The sequence below is a fragment of the Melospiza melodia genome, chromosome 1, assembly GCF_035770615.1.
Source record: "Melospiza melodia melodia isolate bMelMel2 chromosome 1, bMelMel2.pri, whole genome shotgun sequence".
In the NCBI taxonomy this organism is placed as follows: Eukaryota; Metazoa; Chordata; class Aves; order Passeriformes; family Passerellidae; genus Melospiza; species Melospiza melodia.
In genome coordinates this window covers 113,305,454-113,326,579 of record NC_086194.1, presented here as the reverse complement: position 1 = coordinate 113,326,579, position 21,126 = coordinate 113,305,454, and the positions used below count along the sequence as shown (strand labels likewise).

The window sequence follows — 21,126 nt, the reverse complement described above, 5'->3', positions numbered from 1 at the left end:
CGAGATGCAGGACAAAATGGTGATGCAAAAATAGAAAGATAAATATAACTAAATGTGCCATGCAGAACCCAGAAAGCTGAGGCAGGTGTTGTCATAGCTGTCAGCTTTCAGGTTCCTTCTTTCTTCAATTTTTTCAAATAATATCTTGATTCTTCCATAAAAACCATGGAAAAGGACCAGATATGAGATTTTTTTCATTCAAATCCTTAATTCCAAGTGTTTTGAAAAGCCATCTAAAACTGTTGCATATCCTCTAAAAAAAACACCAAAAAACTGCAACCCAATAATCTTGATTTTCGTTTCAAAACTTTGTTTCTGAGAAATTAGGAAAGACAAGTTTTTGCAGAGGAAAAAAATAATAGTTTTAAAATATTAAAGCCTCAGATAAAACACATAAAATACAATTAATTTTATAAACATTGAAGTAAGAAGTACTTCTTCAAGTTACCTAGAAGAAATTGCAGCATGAAAATACTGAGTTTGCGCTTCTTAATGAAGTCTCAGAGGCAAAAGTATCCCAAGTTGTGTCACTTCTGTGACCTGGTCCCAAATGAGAAAATCCCCAGCACTGTGACACTGTTACAAAAATAGCCAGCACTGGCAAGGGAGCATCAAGTGACTTCAGTAAAGGAGGGAAATACTGGCAAGCTCAGGCCTTGACCTCTAGCAGTGATATTCTTGTTTCAAGACTTGGAGGTCTACACACATATCCACCTATTTCTGTCGGAGTCTACCCTAGCTGCAATCTATCCCTGGGCAGAGAGCCAGTGCAGAATCTCTCCAGCACAGAATCCCCACTTGAGCCATGGGTTTAACTGGAACATAATGAAGGGAGTGGCTGAAAATAACCTGCCCTTACAAGGCAATCACATTTCAGGATTCCCAGGCCATAGGGAAAAAGTATCTGTAAACAGCAGGGTCTCTGGGTCCTGCCTTTCCCATCACCTTCTTCTCCTTGGAAAAGGAAACCTTGAGAAACTTCTGTGAAAGCAGCAGTCCCAATGTGGGAAAGAGAACTTTTGGTGGCTTTGTTCTCCCTTGAACTGCCCCTCTGTGGCCATGCCAACTGCAGGCGAGCAGTGGAGTGCACTTTTTCCCAGTTCTGTACAATGTGAGAGCAGGGGAATGTCTGCTCCAGGAGCCTCTTTGCAGACGGTGAGTTTTTTTTCTGTATGCGTTCGTTCGTCCTTTCCGCTAGCTCATAATCTGCCCCCTAGCTTCCCTGGGGCCAAGGGGAGCAGGATGATCTTTATATAGCTGTCCTTGGGGACTGGGTGAATCACAGAGTAGCATCTAATCCCTCTTGCACTCCGCAACTGTAAAACATCCCAGCTGAATTTCAAGCCAGGGAAAATAAGTTGCAGTTTTACATACAAAAATCAGGGAGAGAGATCACAAGGACAGTTAGAGGAGCTATCAGTTTCCAACATAAAACTCAAACTGAAAAATTAAACAAAGGGAAAACAACCAGAGACCAGGGAGGGTGCAGAAACCACCTAGAAAAGCCAAGATACCATGCTCTTTACCTTGGCACTTAATTTTTCATAAATTTTTTAAAAATAATATTCAGTAGTCATTGGGTGAATCTATTGCATGATTTTCTTTTCTTTTTTTCTTTTTTTCTTTTTTTTTTTTCTTTTTTTTTTTTTTTTTTTTTTTAATGGAGAGGGCAAGGAGCCATGTTTTTGTAAAAGCCTGGCCACCATGTTTGGTATCTGAGCTGTATATCATGCACTGTTTGTCATTTCACGCCACTTAGAACAAATCCCAGCTGGCTGGGATCCTAGTCCTGTGGACTGTGAGTCATGGATATTAAGTGACCATCATGTGAGCTCCTGCATGCTGCTGTGTTTAGTGTGTGGCACTGTAAAGTTGTACAGTATCTTATCACAGAAGATCATCAGCATGCATACACAGTTTGAGCAGGAGCACTTTCATAACAACATAAATTTTTCGTTTTAGCAAGAGGCAAGAAAGGGGTAGAAAAGCTGAGGCAAAGGTACAACATTTATGTGATTTTTGGAAGACCTGTAAGAAACAGAAAATCAGTTGCTGGTTCTGTAGCAGCAGATCTGGGGGAAGAGTGGAAAAGGTACTGTCCATAGTAGAAGGCTTTGAAAGAACATTTAAATCTGCTTGAGGAAATCCTGTAGCAGGATTTTTGATGCATAATTATAATCCAGTCCAGTCTCACCCAGGATATCCAGTATCCTACCCAGGATAAGGAAATGAAGACAAGCATTTAAGTATTTGTCTCATAGGAACCAGAACAAATTTTGGGATTGACTAAAATACCAGTCCCAATTCAGAATTTTAAAACAAGCAATGAGATCTTTTCCATTGATGTGATATGGACAATCCTTGAAGTGGATGATTTTAGTCTAGCAGAAGCCCAAATCAGAAGATTTACTCAGCAACCCATTTTATGTTAATGACATGCAAGAAATCTGTACTACAAATCAGACTGGAAAAAACTTAGTGCTAGGGGAAAACATTTTCAAAGGATGCCATTTCATACCTGGATTAGGTAGGTTTATTCCATCCTAGTTGTGAGCTGGGCAATTTTCTGCCATCGGTGATAAAATGAAAATCCATTCTAAACAACATACAGGAGAACCCAGTAAGAGTTGGATGTGAAAGCCCATTTCCATCTTTGTTAGCATGGCTAAGGCATTCAGGTTAGAGATTGCTGTTATCCAGTCCCAAGTGTTATCCAGTTCCTGCAGGCTCCTATGAGTTCACGTACTGCTATCAGAGGTTCTTAGGAGTCTCTAATGTTTCAGCTCCCAGTTCTGGCTCCAACAAAACTACTTCTCTTGCTGCTGGTTACAGCTTAGATCTGTTTTTCTGTCTTTGCATATGATTTTCTTCCTGGTAGCAGCTACCAGCTTCTTCCCACTATCCCAGCAGTTTCCCCTACCTTTGCTTATGTTTCTACCACGTCATAGCAGTGTAGTTAGCTCTCCTTAGGTCAGCACAGCCAGGCGTTCATAGCTTGCACTTTCTAACACTTTTCAAGCACTGAGTCCTTTAAAATGTATTATATTTCTTGAATTAAGCATCAAAAACTTTGCACTTGAAGTCTGCTCACGGGCCAAAAGAGACAGTTAAAACTCACTTCTGATTTTTTGTGCAGAAGCCCAGGATTTTAGAGAAATAAATATGACTTGAATCAAATGAGGAAAATTTATTCACATTGATCCAGACTTAATCAAAATCACCATTATAAGGACATCAGCAAGTTATATGAGAGGAAGATTAAAACTACTAATGCACTGAACTCAAGTTACTCTGACTGCCAGAGAGAAGTCAAACACTATGTTGGGAAGTGTTAATAAAAACAGCATGTTAAATTACACTATGTCGCTACAGCTAGCTCCAATCTTCCTTGATTTTTTTCATTCCTTTGTTAATATAGGGGCAAAATTTAAAAATGCTGTTGAATTTGGAAGAGTTTAAGAGCAAACATCTTCAAATATGGAGAAGCTTTCATGGAAAGAGAACAGGAAGCAGGGTTATTCACAGACATATGAATGGATATCAGATAAAACATAAATCAGTCCCATCAACCCACTGGGAAGATCAGGAAGTACTATAATAAAGCATTAACAAGGAGAAGAGCAGATTAAAAATTAGACAAATTTTCATAAATATGTGAAGGCAAAATAAACACAGATGCAAATGCAGAAACAAGGTGCCAGGAAAAGCTATGAAATTAACTTCACAGGGGATATTCAAGACATTGGTCTGTGGGGAGTCACTTCAGAATAATGAAATCAGAGCTTTCAAGATGCAAAGACATGAACTGGAGAATCCATTCACCATCATCTAACCCAAATACTCAGAAATAGCTCTGGTGAGCTAAACATTATGTTGTCACAAGTTGTACTCGTTTATTACAACCCAGTTTTCTTGAAATGCATGGAATGGACAAGTATGCCTCATAACCTGAATGTGACAGCAAGGTCAGACATGGGTATCTGACTAAAAGTCATTGCTATTTTTCCAGGTAAAATCTTTCTTTTCATTTAACCTGCTTTAGTGAAATAATTTCAGAACTGTCACTTGAAAGCATACTGAGGTAAATTCTCAAGGAATTTTAATGACTAGATGCGCCTGCTTTGTTTCTAAGCAAAGATTAATGCTTTTGCATAAGGGTTGGAAAGCAGTTTTACAGTCAGAGGAAAACAGAAGTCCCCGCTGCTCCCTCAAAGAGAGCACAGGCCTGTCAGCCTGATTCTGGTGTTTGGAAATAGAAATATTTTCTTATTTTCTTTACACAAGTGTGATAACAATCTGTAAACCCATGTACAACTAAAGTGTCTCCAGGAATTACACTGTTTGCAAGAATTGCATTTTAAACTTATTATAATAGTGTACTCAAGAGCTTGAAATTTCCATGCCCACGGGGCAATATAGCACAACATTTGTGATTTGATGTCACAAGCATGTAGACTTCAGCTTTACAAATACTCTCCAAGAAAACATTTAATTTTTCTCTCCGGGGAAAACATTAAACCCTACCTCAGAAAACTGTACAGAAGGAAGGAAATTTGGTTTGATATGGCCATGTTTTGGCTTCCAGTCACCAAAATCAAATCTCCTCCCCATATGTATTCCAGATTTAGCTTCATAGCCCTGCTGCTCTGAACCTAAATAATAAAACTAGAACATATTTTACCCTTTATACTATGTTCCCATTTGTACCATTCCAGAGAGTTTTTCTTATTTTTCAGAATTCTGGAGGTCCACTATTACTTATGGTTTCTAAGGAAATATGCTTTAGATGATCACAATCTGCCCACTCATACATTTCTCTTTCCTTCTCTCTTTTGAAAAAACAGGGTATTTTTATTCACATTTGACTGGATGATGAAGATATCAAAGATAAAGCACTTCTTTGGGTAAAGCAAAAAGAACCAAGCTGGTTCTGCCAAAGGGATCCAGCCACTGTGTGGCCGTGGATGGGAGCCAGCTGCCCAGTCTGCATGTGTGTATTGACAGGGCAACCAGCACCTTGCTTGGCTTTGCCCTTGTCACACCATGTGCTGCCACTCACCCATCTGGTTAGGTAAAATTCCCTTACAAAGCTGGTACGTCAGAAATGGTCCACTAAAACCCTGCTTCTCTTTTTGGAGAGTCGTGTGGATCCCAGCCTCTGGAAGTACACTGTGCAAGATAACACAGATCCCAGCACTGCTAGGATTGCACAAGGGATGAGCCCTCAGAACAGGGGCAGATATCCATAATTATCTAATATCCAGCATTACTGAGGTCCTGCATCAAGTGCTCACCCAGAGCACATGCAGGGGCATGGCTTCAGATCTCTGTTTCTCGGCCAGAATTCATCCTGGTGTGCTCAGCAAGGCACTGCTCAGCCTGGGCTGCAAGATCAAGATGTGAGTACCCCCAGAAGTGTCGTGCCCAGTGCTGGGCAGGTCAGCACCGTGGGAAGCCCACCCAGTGTTCTGTGTTGGCAAAGAGGCTGAATGGCGGCTTTGCTGCCTCAGCTGTCATGCTCTGTTTAAAGGGAGTTCAGGTGTGAATTGCCCCTGCTTCAAATACATCCAGCTCATCATGACAATCAATGCATACACAGAATTTATTTGTACCTCATTCTGATCAGACTCAGGTTGTGCTGGGGGAGGCTTAGACTGGATATTGGGAAAAACTTGTTCACTGAGAGGGTGGAACAGACTACACAGGGATGTGGTGGCATCATGGTACCTGCAAGTGTTCAGGAATCGTGTATATGGCCCTTAGACACATGATTTAGTTGTGGGCCTGACATTGTTAGATTACTGCTTGGCCTTTTGCAACCAAAACAATGCTAGGATTGTGTGATTCTATAGGATCTAGAAAGATTTAAATCAGTTGAGCAAACACGAACAGAGAGCATTTAGAGAACGAAATTCCAAAACCTTAAAAGTGCTATCTAGCCAATTGCCTAATTAAAACCACAAGATATTAATGTTCACATTTGCCCTGTTAGTTTACAAACCACTGCAATTCTCACTTTTTACACACACAACATTGAAACACTATCTGCAGTGTAGGTACCACACATGAACCCTACAAATTCAGAGGAGAGTGGGCACTTAAGAGGACAAGAGCTGCCTAAGCAATTTCAGCCTCTGTCATGTGATGGGATCAGCTCCTTTCTGGGAAACTGGCAGCACATTAACACCATGCAGTGAGTCTGGAGCTGGCTCTGGCATCCAGAGTGTGGGCACAGCCTTGGTCACAGGGCTCAGAGGAGAGGGGGAGCTGAGACTGACAGCTGCACTGCTGGGAGCTGAAGTGAGAAAGGCTAAAGGTGAGGGTCAAATTGCTGCAGGAGCAAGTGTCATGGTATCTGGTTTCAGCCAAGCAAACTACCTACCTGCACCTAACTCCCTTACATATCCAGCATGTTTGTTAACATACTCATTTCTATCTGCTTCACATACAAACATGCCTAAAAGACACCAAAGTCAAAGGATGGGAGTTAATTTTTTCAGTCAGGAGAACTGTGCAGAAAGCTTAACAGAGAGTGATTTGGAGATCCAAAGGATTAGTATCTAATTTAGCCAAGAAGAATGCCAAGAGATAATCCAGAGTGAGCTTTGTGGTGAAATAAAGTGTTTAACAAGAGCATCTTCAAGAATCTCGCTCTAAAAGTTTTTGTGTTTCACTAAGGTAGAGGCTACATGAAGGCCTGAATGGGATGACCATTTCAGTGAAAGCAAATTAACTCCATCAAATTAAATGGGCAGGGTTAATGTGCTGGCCCTGGCTGAGCTGGAGCTCCTTTCCTCACAGCAGCCCTCACCAAACTCTGCTCTGCAAGGTGTTGGTAACTCACCAGTGCTTTGGGTGCTGCTGGGAAGGGCTGGCACAGCAACATCCCTCTCTAACCTTTCCCCTCCATCCAAAGGCTGATCCTGGGAGGGAACACAGCTGGGCTAGCTGGTCCAAATTAACCAAATGGATATTCCATACCATAGGATGTCAGCTCTGATATAAAAGCTAAGTAAAAGAGAAGGAAGGGGAGGCATTCCTTATTTACAATGTTTGCCTTATGGAGCAACCACTCCAAGTGCTGATGCCTTGCTTCCCAGAAGGTGGCCAGACATCATTTGCTGATGAGAAGCAGAGGATAAATCTTTTTGTTTTTTCTTTGATTGTGCATGCCCTAACTTCCACTTCTGCTTTGCTAAACTGCCTTATCTCAACCTATGCGTTGTTTTCCATTTTATTTTCTATCCCCTGTCCAGCTGAGAACGGGGAGTGATAGAGTGGTTTGGTGGTCACCTGGCATCCCACCACAGGGAAGAAAGAGGGGAAAAAAGCAACCTTTATGCTTTTTAATTTTTAATGATTAAGCCTGAATTTTCTTCCCTGCATATTTTAAAATATATTGTAAGAGAATTATGTGCATTGCCTACATAAATGTATGAGTCATGTAACCCTAACCTGACCTGACACTGGTGAGTTATGATTTTATATGGATATCACCGATACATTCCTGACCAACAAATGTGGCAAATCCCTAAGCAGGGCCTCAAAGCACCTCATCATGTAAAATCACTGCCCAACACACCTTTCAGAGTAGCCAAAGAGCAGCAGAGTAGATCATGTCAGGAGCTGTTCAGGTAGGTAACACTGGAAACAGATGGAAGTGTCTTCTACTGTCTGGTGACAACCAGGAAAGCACTCTGACATGCTGCAAGGTGCCAGGGAGGCCCTGGGAGCAAGATACCCTGACAAGCTGACAAGAGACTCTGTGCAGAGAAGGATATTTACAAACGTCCCACCTTTGTGGTCCTGAGGAACTTGAGAGAAAAATCATCCCAAGGGGTCCAACTTAACAGCATAGCCTCAGTTACCATGTGAGAGATGGTGGTGAGCAGAGGGGAGCCTGAACAGCCAAAACAAACACACCCGTTTTGTTCTGAGGAGCTTGGCCTGGGAAAAAAAATGGATTGTCCTTAGAGAAAGCTGTTGATAAATAAACAGAATCCAGCCATCGGTCTCATCAGGAGCTTAAGTGCAAAGGCAGAAAAGGACACTGAAGTGAGAGATGTATCTGGCACACACCACGTGCCCCTGAGGCCGCCCCAGATAAATGAAAGGTACTCCAGACTGAGACACTCAGCTGAATTTCAATTCACATATCAACATCAGTGAAAGCAGATCAGATGCACAGACGGTGGGAGAGTTTCTGTGGCAGAACTGGATTGCAGCAGAGATGGAAACAACCAGGAATGAGGAGAAAAGAGGCCAACCACCACACAGTACTACCATCACATCTGCCTTATATGTGTTCTGAAAAAGGTGATTCCAGACTGGCTTATGGCTTTTTTCAGCTGTCTAGAAATGTGTATGAGTTGCTGTCCAGGGCTGCTGGCAGAGGGTTCTGCAGAGCAGCCTCTGTGAGGAGCAGCCAGGCTGCTTCAGTCAGACCCATTCCAGATGGCTCCAATGGCCCCACCACAGGGCATGGCTGAGCCCAGGAACCAGGACTGTGACACCTTGGGGAAGAAGGGGCCCCTTCAAAGATGAGCCATTCTGTGATTTTATAATTCTAATGCCAGGAAACAACTTTAACAAATATGAATTTGATATCAGTCATGAATGATAGTAGTTTCAGACAAGCTGAAGTGTGAATTGTGGAGTTTTGTGCGTCACATTTGGCCACAGCAATTCCCATGTATCAGGTGAAAGAAATAGTGCTGAGTGTATCCTAGACAATTAGGGAATGCATTTGAAGGCCATTTGTGATCATGTCTGTATCTAAGTTGTCTTCAGACTGAAATACAGAGGGGGTAACACAAATGAGTTACTAGAAAACTGCTAGAAACAAAGCTAACCACGGAGCTGTCCAATGAACAGCTTTTATTTTGCTTTTGGTCAACTTTATGTAGTCTCAGAGTAAAATTGTGTACTTACTTATACTTACTTACATTTGTTTCAAATTCCCTTTCATATTCAACACAGATATTAATGCTTGTGGAATACACGAAGCTTAGGATGCTTTTTAGGTGACATGAGTGCCTTCTTACGCCTAAATGCATATACATTTTTGAGAAAATTTCAGACAGAACTGCATAAAAATGTTTCTAAGACTTAGAGAAACCTTCAGCACTTATATGTGCTTACTGCACTCCCATGAGAAGCAGGAGTTCAAAGCACACTAATTCTCCCGTGGGAGAATGTAACACAACTGTGACACTTCTGTACAGAGGTAGGCACCAAGCACAGTTGGCCTGCCAGTAAAATCTCAGTTTATGAGTTAAAATCACTTGAGCAGGTATTGCCTATGAGGCCCTTTGCCAAGCCAAACAACAGCATCTGAAAGCTGTTATTTACATTCTGTGCGGGAAAGAAGGAGGATCACACAGAGGGAGGTTCCAACAAGAATGGGAAAGGAATAAAATGATTTGCAATGATGAGTTGAAAAGTTGGAAAGGGAGAATATCACATAAATAGTTAAACATTTGTAATTACATTTGTGACAGTAAGGATGTTGTTTGACTTAGCTTGACTGGATTTCTTACCTAATGTATTTAACACAGTATAAAATTACACAAGGATTAAGAGAAATTAAATAGAATGGACAAAGCAAGCAACTATGCAAAGGATCATCACAGGTATTGTAAAAGCAATTACATGAGCTAGCTCAGGGATGTTCAGATGATCTGGAAGGAGAGGGGAGTGTTCAGGTTCAGGAAGGTAACAGCTTCCTGGTGTCTTTCATGTCGTGAGTTGTGACAGCTCTGCAACTTACACTTCTGCATAGCAGAATAAAAGCATTCCTAAGTGTCCAGCCCAAAGCCATTACTCCACCCAGAGCAAAGAGGATTTTTGAGATTCCGGATTCAGGGACATCTAACAAGGCTGGAAATGAGGAAAGCAGTTAAATGTCAGAGGATAAAGGAATTGAGGCAGAAAGAGACAGATGTTTCTCTGGCACATGGCTAAACTGTCTGGTGGGAGACTTTGGCAAAATCTCCTGGTCTGCATGTTCTTATTGCTGTTGAGAGGAACTGGGCTTTGTGTACAGTTATGTAAACAAACAAATGATCTCGAGACTTTCCAGCTTAGAACCCATTTTTCATCCAGATATACCCTCTTTCCTGCAAAGCCTCAGTGCTCAGTTTGCCATGAAACCAAAAGGGCAATGAGGCTATCATCCCCTGGGTTCACATAGTGAAGTAGCCCAGCAACAAGCAATGTAAAACCAAACTACACATTGCCCCGTCCATTAATCTGTGCCTTGCTTTTCTCTTTTAACAGTGATGAGCCAGAGGGAAAACAAAGAGTTGTTCTTGTCAGATTTTGGACTAACACATTCCTATTTTAATCACAAGAAAATTAGATTGGAATTAACAAGGTTTGTGTTTTCAGATGATTTGGGAAATGCTTTAAATGACATTTCTTCATATATTTTTTCAGTTTCAGGACACAGTACGGAAGAATGCAAAATGAAAATAACAATAGTTGACTTGCTATTTTGAACTGAAAGATACAATTCATTAGCAACCTGAAAGCAGCCTCTGACCTTATTGGTATCATTTTGTTGTACTCATACTAGAAAGGGTGGGGAATTCAAACAGATTAAAAATCTTCTAAATTCTGCAAAAAGCTGGCTTGAAGAGAAGGTTTTCATAGGCAAACACATTTTCTTGATTTGCTTTCCATCCAACAGTGTTCTAAGGCCGAGGTTAATAGCAGCAAAATAGAGTGACTTGCAATAGAAATACTTAATGGTCCTCTAGCATATGTGATAACTACACAGCAGGGGCTCACAGGAGCTGGCTGACAAAAATTGCAGTGCTCTGCTAGGTTAATCTAATTAGAGCTCTTCCTTGCAGCTTCGATTGACAGTTTGGAAACCTGTAAACTTCTCTAAACATAGACAGCCTTCCATTTGCTGCAGTTCAAGAGAGGACCCTCTTATTGCACTCTTCCCTTGAACTGTTTCCATGGAATGCTGTCCATATTCAGAAAAATGTACAGGTTGCCAAACTGTCAACTAAAGCTGTAATGAATGGCTCTAATTACATTCAAGTAGCAGAGAGCATTGCCATTTTAATCAAATCTGAGCCTTGTGAGATATTTGGCACAAATACAAGAGAAAGCCTGAGGAAAACACTGCCAAAATGTTAGCAACCTTTTATTCTAAATTCTGCCTGTCGGAGAACTGAATACCAACTGCTTTGCAAAGGTTTTTGTTTTATGGAATTTTTTATTGTTGCCTATATGGTCTCACCATGAATTATTATCCTGTTCTCTAACAACAATGCAAAACAAAATAAAAACCACAGCCCTGCAATTTCAAGACTAAAAATGATGATCAACAATTTCACTAATCAGTCAGCTACAGTCACGTTGCCAGTCACAGAGGCAAAGGGGACCTAATAACATCCTTTCACTCAGACAGCTTCTGCCAGTGCTCAGCTTCATGTTGTGTACAGCAAGAGACGTACAAACAAACTGCTTTGTCAAATATCCTGTCAGATGCTGGCCCAGCCCCTTTCCAAATGGCACCACTTTATGTTCTGCAGCCCTTTATTACCCTAATAGTGTGAAAGAGTTATCCTTACCGGAGTCTGGTGGTCTTGATGTTCTGTCCCTTTTCACAAATCACAAATTTGGAACCAACTCCAAAGTTATAGCTTTTTGTTTATTGATTTGTTTGTCACACCTTCAAGACCTCACACTGATTCAAATGTAAAGTATCAAAACTAGTTAGTGCCTGAAACGAAAAAGATAAGGAGTTATTCAATTATTCTTTAAGTTAAATGAACAAGAAGGAAAGCAAAATTTATAGAATTTTACAAAATCTACACTGTAGGCTAAATGAAGGCAACAAAGGAATTCTTTCTTCTTCTTCCAGAGGAATTAATTTGATAACATAAGGTTTTCAATTGTATTCAACTTCCCTCTCATGAAAGCATCTACACCAAGAGCATTATAGGTGAAATGATAAAAGAGGAAGGATTCACATCTCAGATTTTTTGTGTGAGCACAATCATTCTCAGTCCACCACCATTCTTCATTTCAGGAGATGGCTTTCATTTATTTCACAAGGCATTTTGCTGGACTTGTCCTGCCAGTTGTCACACAGAAGTCCTGCTGCTTCATGTCCCAGCAGACAGGCAAATGCCAGCCATGCCTCACTGCTTACTGTTGCATTACTGGAGTGCTCTTCCTCCAGCTCCTCTCCCAGCAACTAAGATCCTCAGAAGAAGCCTTCTTCTAAGTCCCAAGAAGTTTCCTTATTCATATTTTTTTCATTTGCATGACCTATGTTCACTCAGTATGGTTTTAAAATGGGCAAAACCTAAAAGAGGGGCAACCCAGGCCCTTTGCAACAGTCTAAGAACTAATTTTGAAGCAGCCTTCAATACATCACTACTCAGCTTCCTGAATAGTGACAGGGGCTGTAGAGAGGTTATAGGAAGCCTCACATGGTATCCCTTGGTGATAGAGCTTAGCAGCCCTCAGGAAACAACCTCTTGATTTCTAGACCTAATCTCTACTGCACACAGAGTTGAATTATTAGAGTAGCAAATCAATGGGTTTTCTTTGCTTTTTGGTGAACTTGTTTCTAAAGAAGCATTCTTTACTTATCTTGAAGCTTTTTTTTTTTTATGTGGTAAGAACTTTTGTGTATAAAGATAATTTTACTGTTATCTTTTTCTGGAAGCTGCATGTTTTGAAGCTGCTAGTGAATTACTTTTCAGGTGCATGGGATATATCATTGACAATTTCACTGTTGATGCAACTGAAATATCAGATTAGCTAATGTAAGGGGAAAAAGAGTTTTTAAAAAATTTTTAATGCTGGTTGTGTTCTCTATTCTTTAAATATATTCATTAAGTACATGCATAGGTCTTTCTGGCTTCAGCTAATAACAGATGTTTTAAACATGATGTAGAAGCTCCACACAGAAGGATATTTCTCTCCTATCAACTTCAGTTTGAAGCATGAAATATAATTATCCTTATATCATTATCTTAGCCTGCATAGTTCAAAGAAATAAGACACAATCTGGAAGTGTTTCTGTGCCAAAAAATGTGCTAGCCTTTTCTTCTTCGAAAATCTGAGTAGCAGCTAGGAGAGAGGAAAGAGAATCCTTCATTCGGGGTAATAAAAATGAGAGTACTTTCTTTACTTGATGTTCCAACACAAAGCCCAGTGTCACAACTGCCCTTCCTTCACAGCTAAAGCCTGGGACAAGATCATTCAAACTGCATGGAAGACACCTCAGTCAAAATAATTTGCTCTTCAGGCATGCTGAGTGCTTTCTGCAATTGATGCACCCCTGATGCCAAAGGACAGCACAGCCTTGGGAAACCAGGACCAAGTTTCCTGGGAGAAGTAATGTGCCCTGTTCTGTTCTATGTGCCCTGACACATATGTTCCATGTTACTACAATGGAAAGTAGCAATGGCAGAAGTAGGAGGTGCAAAACAGGTCAGAAGTAGGATCAGCAAGCAAAATAACAGCTATTTTATACAAATACTTGGATTCTCTAAGTTTCCCCTGAAACCTTGATAAATTAAGGTGGAATCAGCTACTTCACATATTAGGAACACCACTTGCCTGATGGTTAAAAGGTACAGTGTGGACATTTACATAGGAGTTAATCACTGTAAATTGTTCTTAGAGTCAATGGGCATCTAGTCAGTCTAATTAACACAAACTATGGAGACACTGTTCTTCACCTTAGGCAGATATTTAAGATATTTAAGTGGATCCCATGCTAATAGTTCTCATTGCTTTCCACTGCCAGCATGGATGGCAGTTATGCCTCCCCTGGCACAACCTGAGGCCATCTCCTTTTGTTCTCCTATTGCTTGTTACTTGGTGGAAGAGACCAGAGAACATGACAGTCAGAATGGACAAGAAGAAGCCAGAAGCTTCTGTTAGAGCATAATGCAAAGATCCAAATGGTACAGGTTATTTACTCCAACAGGCAGCTGTTTTCCTGTAGTTTTAATGCTGGAATATCCTAAGGGCCATTGTACAATGTCCTGATGCCAGCCCTCTTCATTACACAGTGTATGCAAACCTTATGGCAGCTCCATTTATGACTGAGGCAGTGCCTGGACAAGATGATGATGATGAGTCCATGGTGAGGCAACCCCGTCCCAGAGAATTGCTGTGGAAATTTAGTGGTCCAAAGGGTTTGTGGAAAGGATTGGTAATACAACAGTGTGCTCATCAACCTTCCTAGAAGTCATTGCAAATGACTACTCCCAGTGTCAAAAGCCAGGAAGCCGTGAATGCTGCTCTGCCTGAGTTCATTTTTAAATTGAAGGTGGAGGTGAAGCATGGGCAGTGTTCCACAACTCTCAGCTCAGTGATAGGGTTTTTTGTTTCTTCCATTATGTTTCACTATGTTTGTAGGTAACTTTTGTAGACAATACAGCCTGTTATTCCAGATTTTCCAACATATTTGAACACTCAAGGATAGATCAAAGCATAGATGACACTCACTGCAAAGTGTCTCAGATATATATTTATTTATATTTGGAACCTTAACATAGCTAATTATGATACCTAGCAGAAGCAGCATGACTCGGGTGGAGCAGGTTGCCCAGAGGCAGCAGCAGGGCATGTGTGACTCAGCTGCCAACAGATGATACTCAGTTTCACAGAGAGCTTATCATCATACTGCTGCCCTCTACTTTATGAACAGCATGGGTCAGCATCATACTTAGAATTCCAGGGGACCAGACTGGAACTCCCACCACATTTCAAGCAGCAGATTTTACTTGAATGTTTCAAGAGTGAATTGTAACTCATGAAGAATAAGCACAGCTTCCTCAGTAAACCACAAGTTTGCTAAAGCACCTTCTCTTATTTTTCTCATAATATAACACACTGAATGATCATGAAAATAAAGTCATGGGATAGCACACGATTATCTAAGATGAAGTCTTAATGTGTATTTAGTTGGTATACAAAAGGACGCAAATCTCTTGGTTAAAAGTAAATTTATCAGTTAAACCACTCAAATGATGGCAAGAACTCAATGATCACGAGTGAACCATGTTATCCAGAAAATGAAATGCAGTTGTGGCATTTTCATCTCACTGCTGAAGTTAAAGTAATGGCAAGATATCAGCTATAGGCATAACCAGTTATATTGTATTGGACGCTGATTAAGCAATCAGGAAAGGACTTCATGCTGCAACACTGAATGCATAAGAAATTGTAGACAAGACTAAGAATGACTGTGGTGGTGATGAAAGTTGTGTCTTTGCGTGTATCCTCATGTACACACACACTTTCCCTGTCTGATGGGCCATGTGGTTTGCCTCAAGATAAGAACACCAGGTGAGTATTTCAGGATGAGCTGTCTGGATAGATCCCCATCTCTGGCAGGGACATCTGCAGTGTATGTCCAGCACAAAAATGGGAACACTCATTTCTGGATGGTGAGTAAAAAGTACTAAATCTGATCAAATAGGGAGATAAAATCCAAAAGTAGTTACATAGATGCTTGGTTGTCTTGTAATTGCCAATCTGCAAGGCCAAAAACTTTAAACCTGTACATTTCTAGCTGGATCTTCTTATAATATAACCCTTAAGTTGTTGATCAAAACTGAGACTAAATGGATCTAACCACACCTAGGCATCTCTGTCAAATTTAGAAAGCAAGGGGTCTCTGTGAAGCTTGTGACACAACGACCTACTAAAATCCTTTCTAATGCTTGATAGAGCTGTTATTTAAATACAGCATGGGCACTTATTTAGATATAGTACCAGCAAAAATCTAATCATAATCATCCACAAAATCACTCAAGCCTGGCCAAGGACCTTCTCTTTACTATTCTGCCACAGTGACAAGAAGCTTTTACATGAAGATTTTTCTGTGTTAAAGCTGATATTTCTGGAGATATTTAAAGGTGTGGTAGAAGATTTGCTTTAAGAAATTATGGACTGGCCAGCCTAAGATGCCTACAGATTAAATCTGCAAAGAATCATGGAAAGAAGTCTGAGCCAGTAGGATTTGGACTATAGCTAGACCTGAAAATGTTCTGTTCAGATTGTATTAAGATGTCCTTTGAAATCTGGCCTATTCTGGGATTTTATTGCCATATCTTAACATATATTAACACATCTTACATAAATGAAAATACAAGTCATTGCCTTCACATGAAGATTTATGGTCATTAAGTCCTGGCAACCAGAATCACAAGCAACAATGAGCAATTGAAAAAATTGAAATGTTACAAAGGATATTATTTCTTTCCAATTGCATGATAACCAGAGATTCACTCATAGTCATTCAAAACCTTCTCAGAAGTATTTGTTCCCTTTTGACTGGCCCACACAACTCATCAGAAACTCTACAAAATGGACTTTTTATTCCTTGCCCCATCACTTCCTGAAGCTGAAAGATCCCCAGGAAGGAGACAGAAAGTGACTGCTGCATGCAGTGATAGACCTTAGCCTTAATTAAGATCTTCATCATCTGAATCAATGATCTGATGCAGAGGCCAGTCAACTGATGAAATCAGTATTTTATGTATTTCTATAATGTATTCAGTATTTCTTTTATGTATTTATATTATGTATTCAGTATTTATATCAACTGCTAAATCAGTAATTCCCCCTTGAAGAAGCCTAGGAAGACCACTTTCAACAGCCTGAGCTATTCCTCTTATCAAAGTCACTCTTCTGAAAGGCACCACACACAACTTGTTTGTTGCAGCAGGGAAGGCTCCAATCTGCCAGGCCCTCCTTTGCTCCCCAAGATCTTCACAGTTCGTACCAAATCCCATGCTTTGCCATCGTGGCTACTGTGTGAAGTGGTGGGTTGATCAGGGCATTCACATATCTCTCTGGTGCCAGCACTTTGAACACAAGCCATCTGGATGGACCTTCTGTTTGGCTTAGTCCAGACACAGGAAGCACGAGGCTGAGCTAAAGGACGTGCCACGTAGGCCACACAACCAACAAAAACCGAGGAGGCTTGGGCATATCTGAGGAGGGCTTCTTGATGGCAAGGCAAGATAAGTCTGTTTGGGAAGCAGTCCTGTTGCCATAGTCACTTTTGGTGCTGACACTCTTATAATCACTCTCAGAGCAGAAACTTCTGGGTATATAAATAACAAGAATATGTGTGACCTGATTCTCCTGCAACTTTCACCAAAGACACTGCCACTACCATCACGCATTATTTCACACTGATTAAAAGCATTAGAGGAGAATTAGACCCAAAAGCAGGGAGTGTGATAAATGCGTCAAAGTTTTTTGGGCACTGAATCTTTTAGTAAATATTATTAAGCAAATATACAGCTCTTAGAAAATCAGAGTCAGAGAACAAAGCGAAAGTTTGCAGCTGGAAAAGACTCTTGGTAGTACCATGGAAAAAGTGTAAATAGTATCAAATGGCACACTCTTCATGGATGGGGCTCCACCCATTTATGGTAGAAGAGGACTGGGCCCAGCATCTTGGTCTGTGTTCAGCTAAAGCTTCCTCTCACAAACTTTCAGCATCCCAGTTCTGCTGCTTCAAGAAACATGATACTTCCCAACATGAAGGATTCATTGAAGTTAGAAGGAGGGGCAGGAAACTTGTCTTTTCTTTCATTTGTTTCCCCCACTTGCATGCTTTGGTACCTTGCCCTGGAAAGACACATTTTATGAAAGAATTTTACAGATGGTCCTGCTGCTTAGAAGATCCTACAATTCATTTTGCTAGCAACAACCAAGAGTGACCAGCTCGATTTCCTACAAAAAGCTGGCAGCAGACACTCCAACAGCTACAGCCAATGCAGGGACCAACACAGATGAAATAACTGTCATACTAAAGATATTCTTTGATTGTAAAATGGACAAATAAAAGTGAACTAAGGGGGAAAAAACAGTTTTGGGAAGTTCTGTGCTCAAATTGGCAGCTTTCAGAGCGAAAGGCCATAATGCTACTTCACAAAATTCTGACTGATGTGATGATTTGTAGCTCCCATGCATATCAAGAGGCAGTTTGGGTATTTGTAGATTTATACTCCTTCAGTCAGTTACAAATCACAAAGGAGCAGTCATCCATTAAAGAAAAAGATTAAAGTAAGGGAGAAGAGTCACTGTAGCACAGGTATGGAATCAGAATCATGCCAAAGTGTGTTTTACTTTAATAGAACTCTCAAATTTGTCTTTGATGATAGTCTGATAAGCATGGAAAACATGCATACACATCGCATAGTTTGACACAACAGGAGTAGACACAACTAAAGGCCTGTGTTCAAAGACACCAAAAGAGCCAATCACTAGTTTGTGCTCCAACAGTCTCTGCACAGATTTGCAGAGCTTTCTTTGTATGTCTGGAGTCAAAATTCAGATTTAACTTCATCTTAAAGGAGTCTAGGTGACACAATCCAAAATTTCCATAAAACTAAATCAACACGTATCAGCAGGACAAAGAGACTGCTTCTCCAAGTCAAATCATGTGTGTAGACAGAGACAGCACAGTTGGCACACAGAGTAGTTAATAATGGTTCACCATCAGGCTGAAGACAGCATTGAATGGAGATCCATGAAAGGCTCTTCTGGGTTTAAAAGTGTTTGGTATTTTCATTAGCAGCTTATATGAAGAAACTGATTATAGGATGCTTACATTAATTAGTCAATGACGCAAAAGAGTGCTGGATGTCTACAAACTGGAGAACTGAGCTGAAAAAATAGTCTGAAATTCATGACAGATACCTAATTTAATTAATTATCTACATCAATATAGGAAATGGACCTACTAGGTTAGCACCAGTCCATTAACAATGAGTATAGGAAGACTGCATCAGAAGTTTGCCAGTTTTTGTCAGAAGTAAAAACACAGAGCTTTCATAAGATCTGATGGCCATTTCTTTGGGCCTTATCTATGATAATCTATTTGAGGGGTTGGGTGGGGCCATGAAATGCATGAAGAATTGATGCATAAAATCCCTTACATGCTTGAAGCAGAGCTATTAACTAAAAAAAAAGCAAATTATTTATTAATATCTAGCATAAAAATTTGAGTTCTAATGTGACAGTACAAATTCATAAGTTGTGTTCACATTTAAGGAAAAAAGTGCAAGTGATCGTTCTTAAAAGCCAATTGCTTTCTGTTTAAATGGGGGCTTCCTTTGTGAACACTTTGGAATTTTCATGAGAAATAACAAGAACTTTTTTTAGCAGGAACTATGAATGAACTTTTATATAAACAATGCCAGTTTCTTTGTGCATAATAATTTTTTTTTTCTTCATGCCCTAGCAGACAGTTTTGGTCTCAGCTTCGGTCAGGGTGGCTGCTTTGTAGTTGTGTCCAGTCCTGGCCTGGGTATCCTGGTGATTTGCACCTTAACCCTCATGTCCTGAGTTGATTCTCTGGCTTGATCATGGACCTGCCTCACACTTTGACCCACAAAGGGCTGTGTCCAACCCTTGCAGGTGCATCCAAGCACAGAGTGATCCCATCACTGACTCGCTGACCTGCTGCTGACCTGACCTGCTTGCTTGGCCTTGGGCCTTCCATGCCACTGGGGGCTTCTCTGGCAGTCTGGACTCTCTCTTGTCTGAAGGTGTTAGCATAAAACATGCTCCACTTGCCAGGTTCAGGTGCCTCTCCTTCCTGCCAAAACTTGTGATACTGTGTTTTGCCTGCTGCTGCAGTTAAAACCACATCTATGGGCAGACTCAAAGAAGCAAGATGAAATCGTCGTGGTCAGGTTGGGGAATGTTGGAGAATTTTGCTCAGACATGGCTTATAGAAAGAGACCATGAAAATATACAGCTGGTTGAAAAGTAAAAGGTAGCTGTAAACAGCAAAGTTCTCAGGCTTGTTTTTTAATAACAAGTAAATACCTTGTCTTTGGATAGTGATGGGAAAGCAGAGTGACAAACATGGAGGCCTTGAGAACAGTTAATAACAGGATGAGAAAAACAAGTTTTGGTCTCAATAACAAACCACAGGTATTGAAAACAAGAGGAGGGGCTGGTGTGTAATCTGTAGCCAATAATGAGCTCGGGTTTTGCAATATGTATGAACTTAATTAACACGGTTATAAAAATGTGCATGTTGGATCAATAAATTGGAGTTCGATGCTGACCAATTAGGGTGGGTCGGCTCCCTTCGCTTCCTCGGGGGAACATACAACAGAGCATCTTGACATTACAAAAAAAGCCAAGTCTGGTGAAAATGGAAGGTATGTTTCACATTTAAAGTTCAGGCTTGGAAATATCATCCTCAGATGAGTATGAATTCCATTTTAAATGGTCTTTTCTTCAGAAGCTACATTTAACATGACACAGAATTGTGATAGATATAACCATAGGTATCTCCTAATTTTTCCTCAAACTTCATTTGTCTCACAAGCCCCTGTGATGCAGGGTAGAAGGACTGCAGTATAGGAAAAAGATGACACTTTTGATAAATAAGTTATATATGTAGTGTAATTTGCCATTTGTTTACAGTCGATTTCGACATGGAAACCATCTGATCAGAAGAGAAATCTCCTAAGCAAAACTAAACAAAATGAAGGACATTCAGTTAAACAATGAAAAGGAGGGTGTTAGGAGGAAAACTGATGGCTCCTAAGGGGAGTTTCCTCTCCGTATAAAGTAGTTAGCCAGATGTTAAAGCAGATAAGTCAACAGCAATAGGTTCATCTCATTCCTATAGTTACGTTTTCTATGAACAATGCAAGTCGATGTTACCAGCTCTACATGGTGAATAAAAAAAACTGCCTGATACCCCCCTGTACCTGTTATTGCTGACAGGTCCATTGCATCCCATGATTCCCTGTGTACTAATGCTGGGTAGATATGGATTCAATACACCATGGCATGGTGTCTACCTAGCAAGTAGCTTTAGGCTTCTTTGAACTGAAACCTCTGAAGGTTAAGAACGTCTGAGGAAAAAAACAAATCATGCAACAGCAATGTGATTTATTTCAGTGTGAAGTTTAGATACTTCTATGATTTGGTAGCAAGTAAGCAGAGGTTTTTTGGATTGCAGTTTTAAATTTGAGCACCTACTTCTTTTTCTGGATGGAATTCCAGGGCACTAGAAGGAGCAAAGGAAACAGACTCCATCAAGACCTCCCAGTCTGAACAGGAGACTTGCACTGCAGGTGAGATGATATTTATTTA

The 21,126-nt window shown here is 40.5% G+C and overlaps 1 long non-coding RNA gene across 1 annotated transcript; it reads left to right on the top strand.

Moving 5' to 3' along the window:
* The first annotated feature begins 617 nt into the window (after positions 1-617).
* LOC134430092 (uncharacterized) lies at positions 618-20,593 on the top strand. The gene is made up of 3 exons (XR_010030732.1): positions 618-1,155; positions 4,845-4,990; positions 20,449-20,593. It is a non-coding gene; the product is annotated as an uncharacterized LOC134430092 (long non-coding RNA).
* Positions 20,594-21,126: the final 533 nt, after the last annotated feature.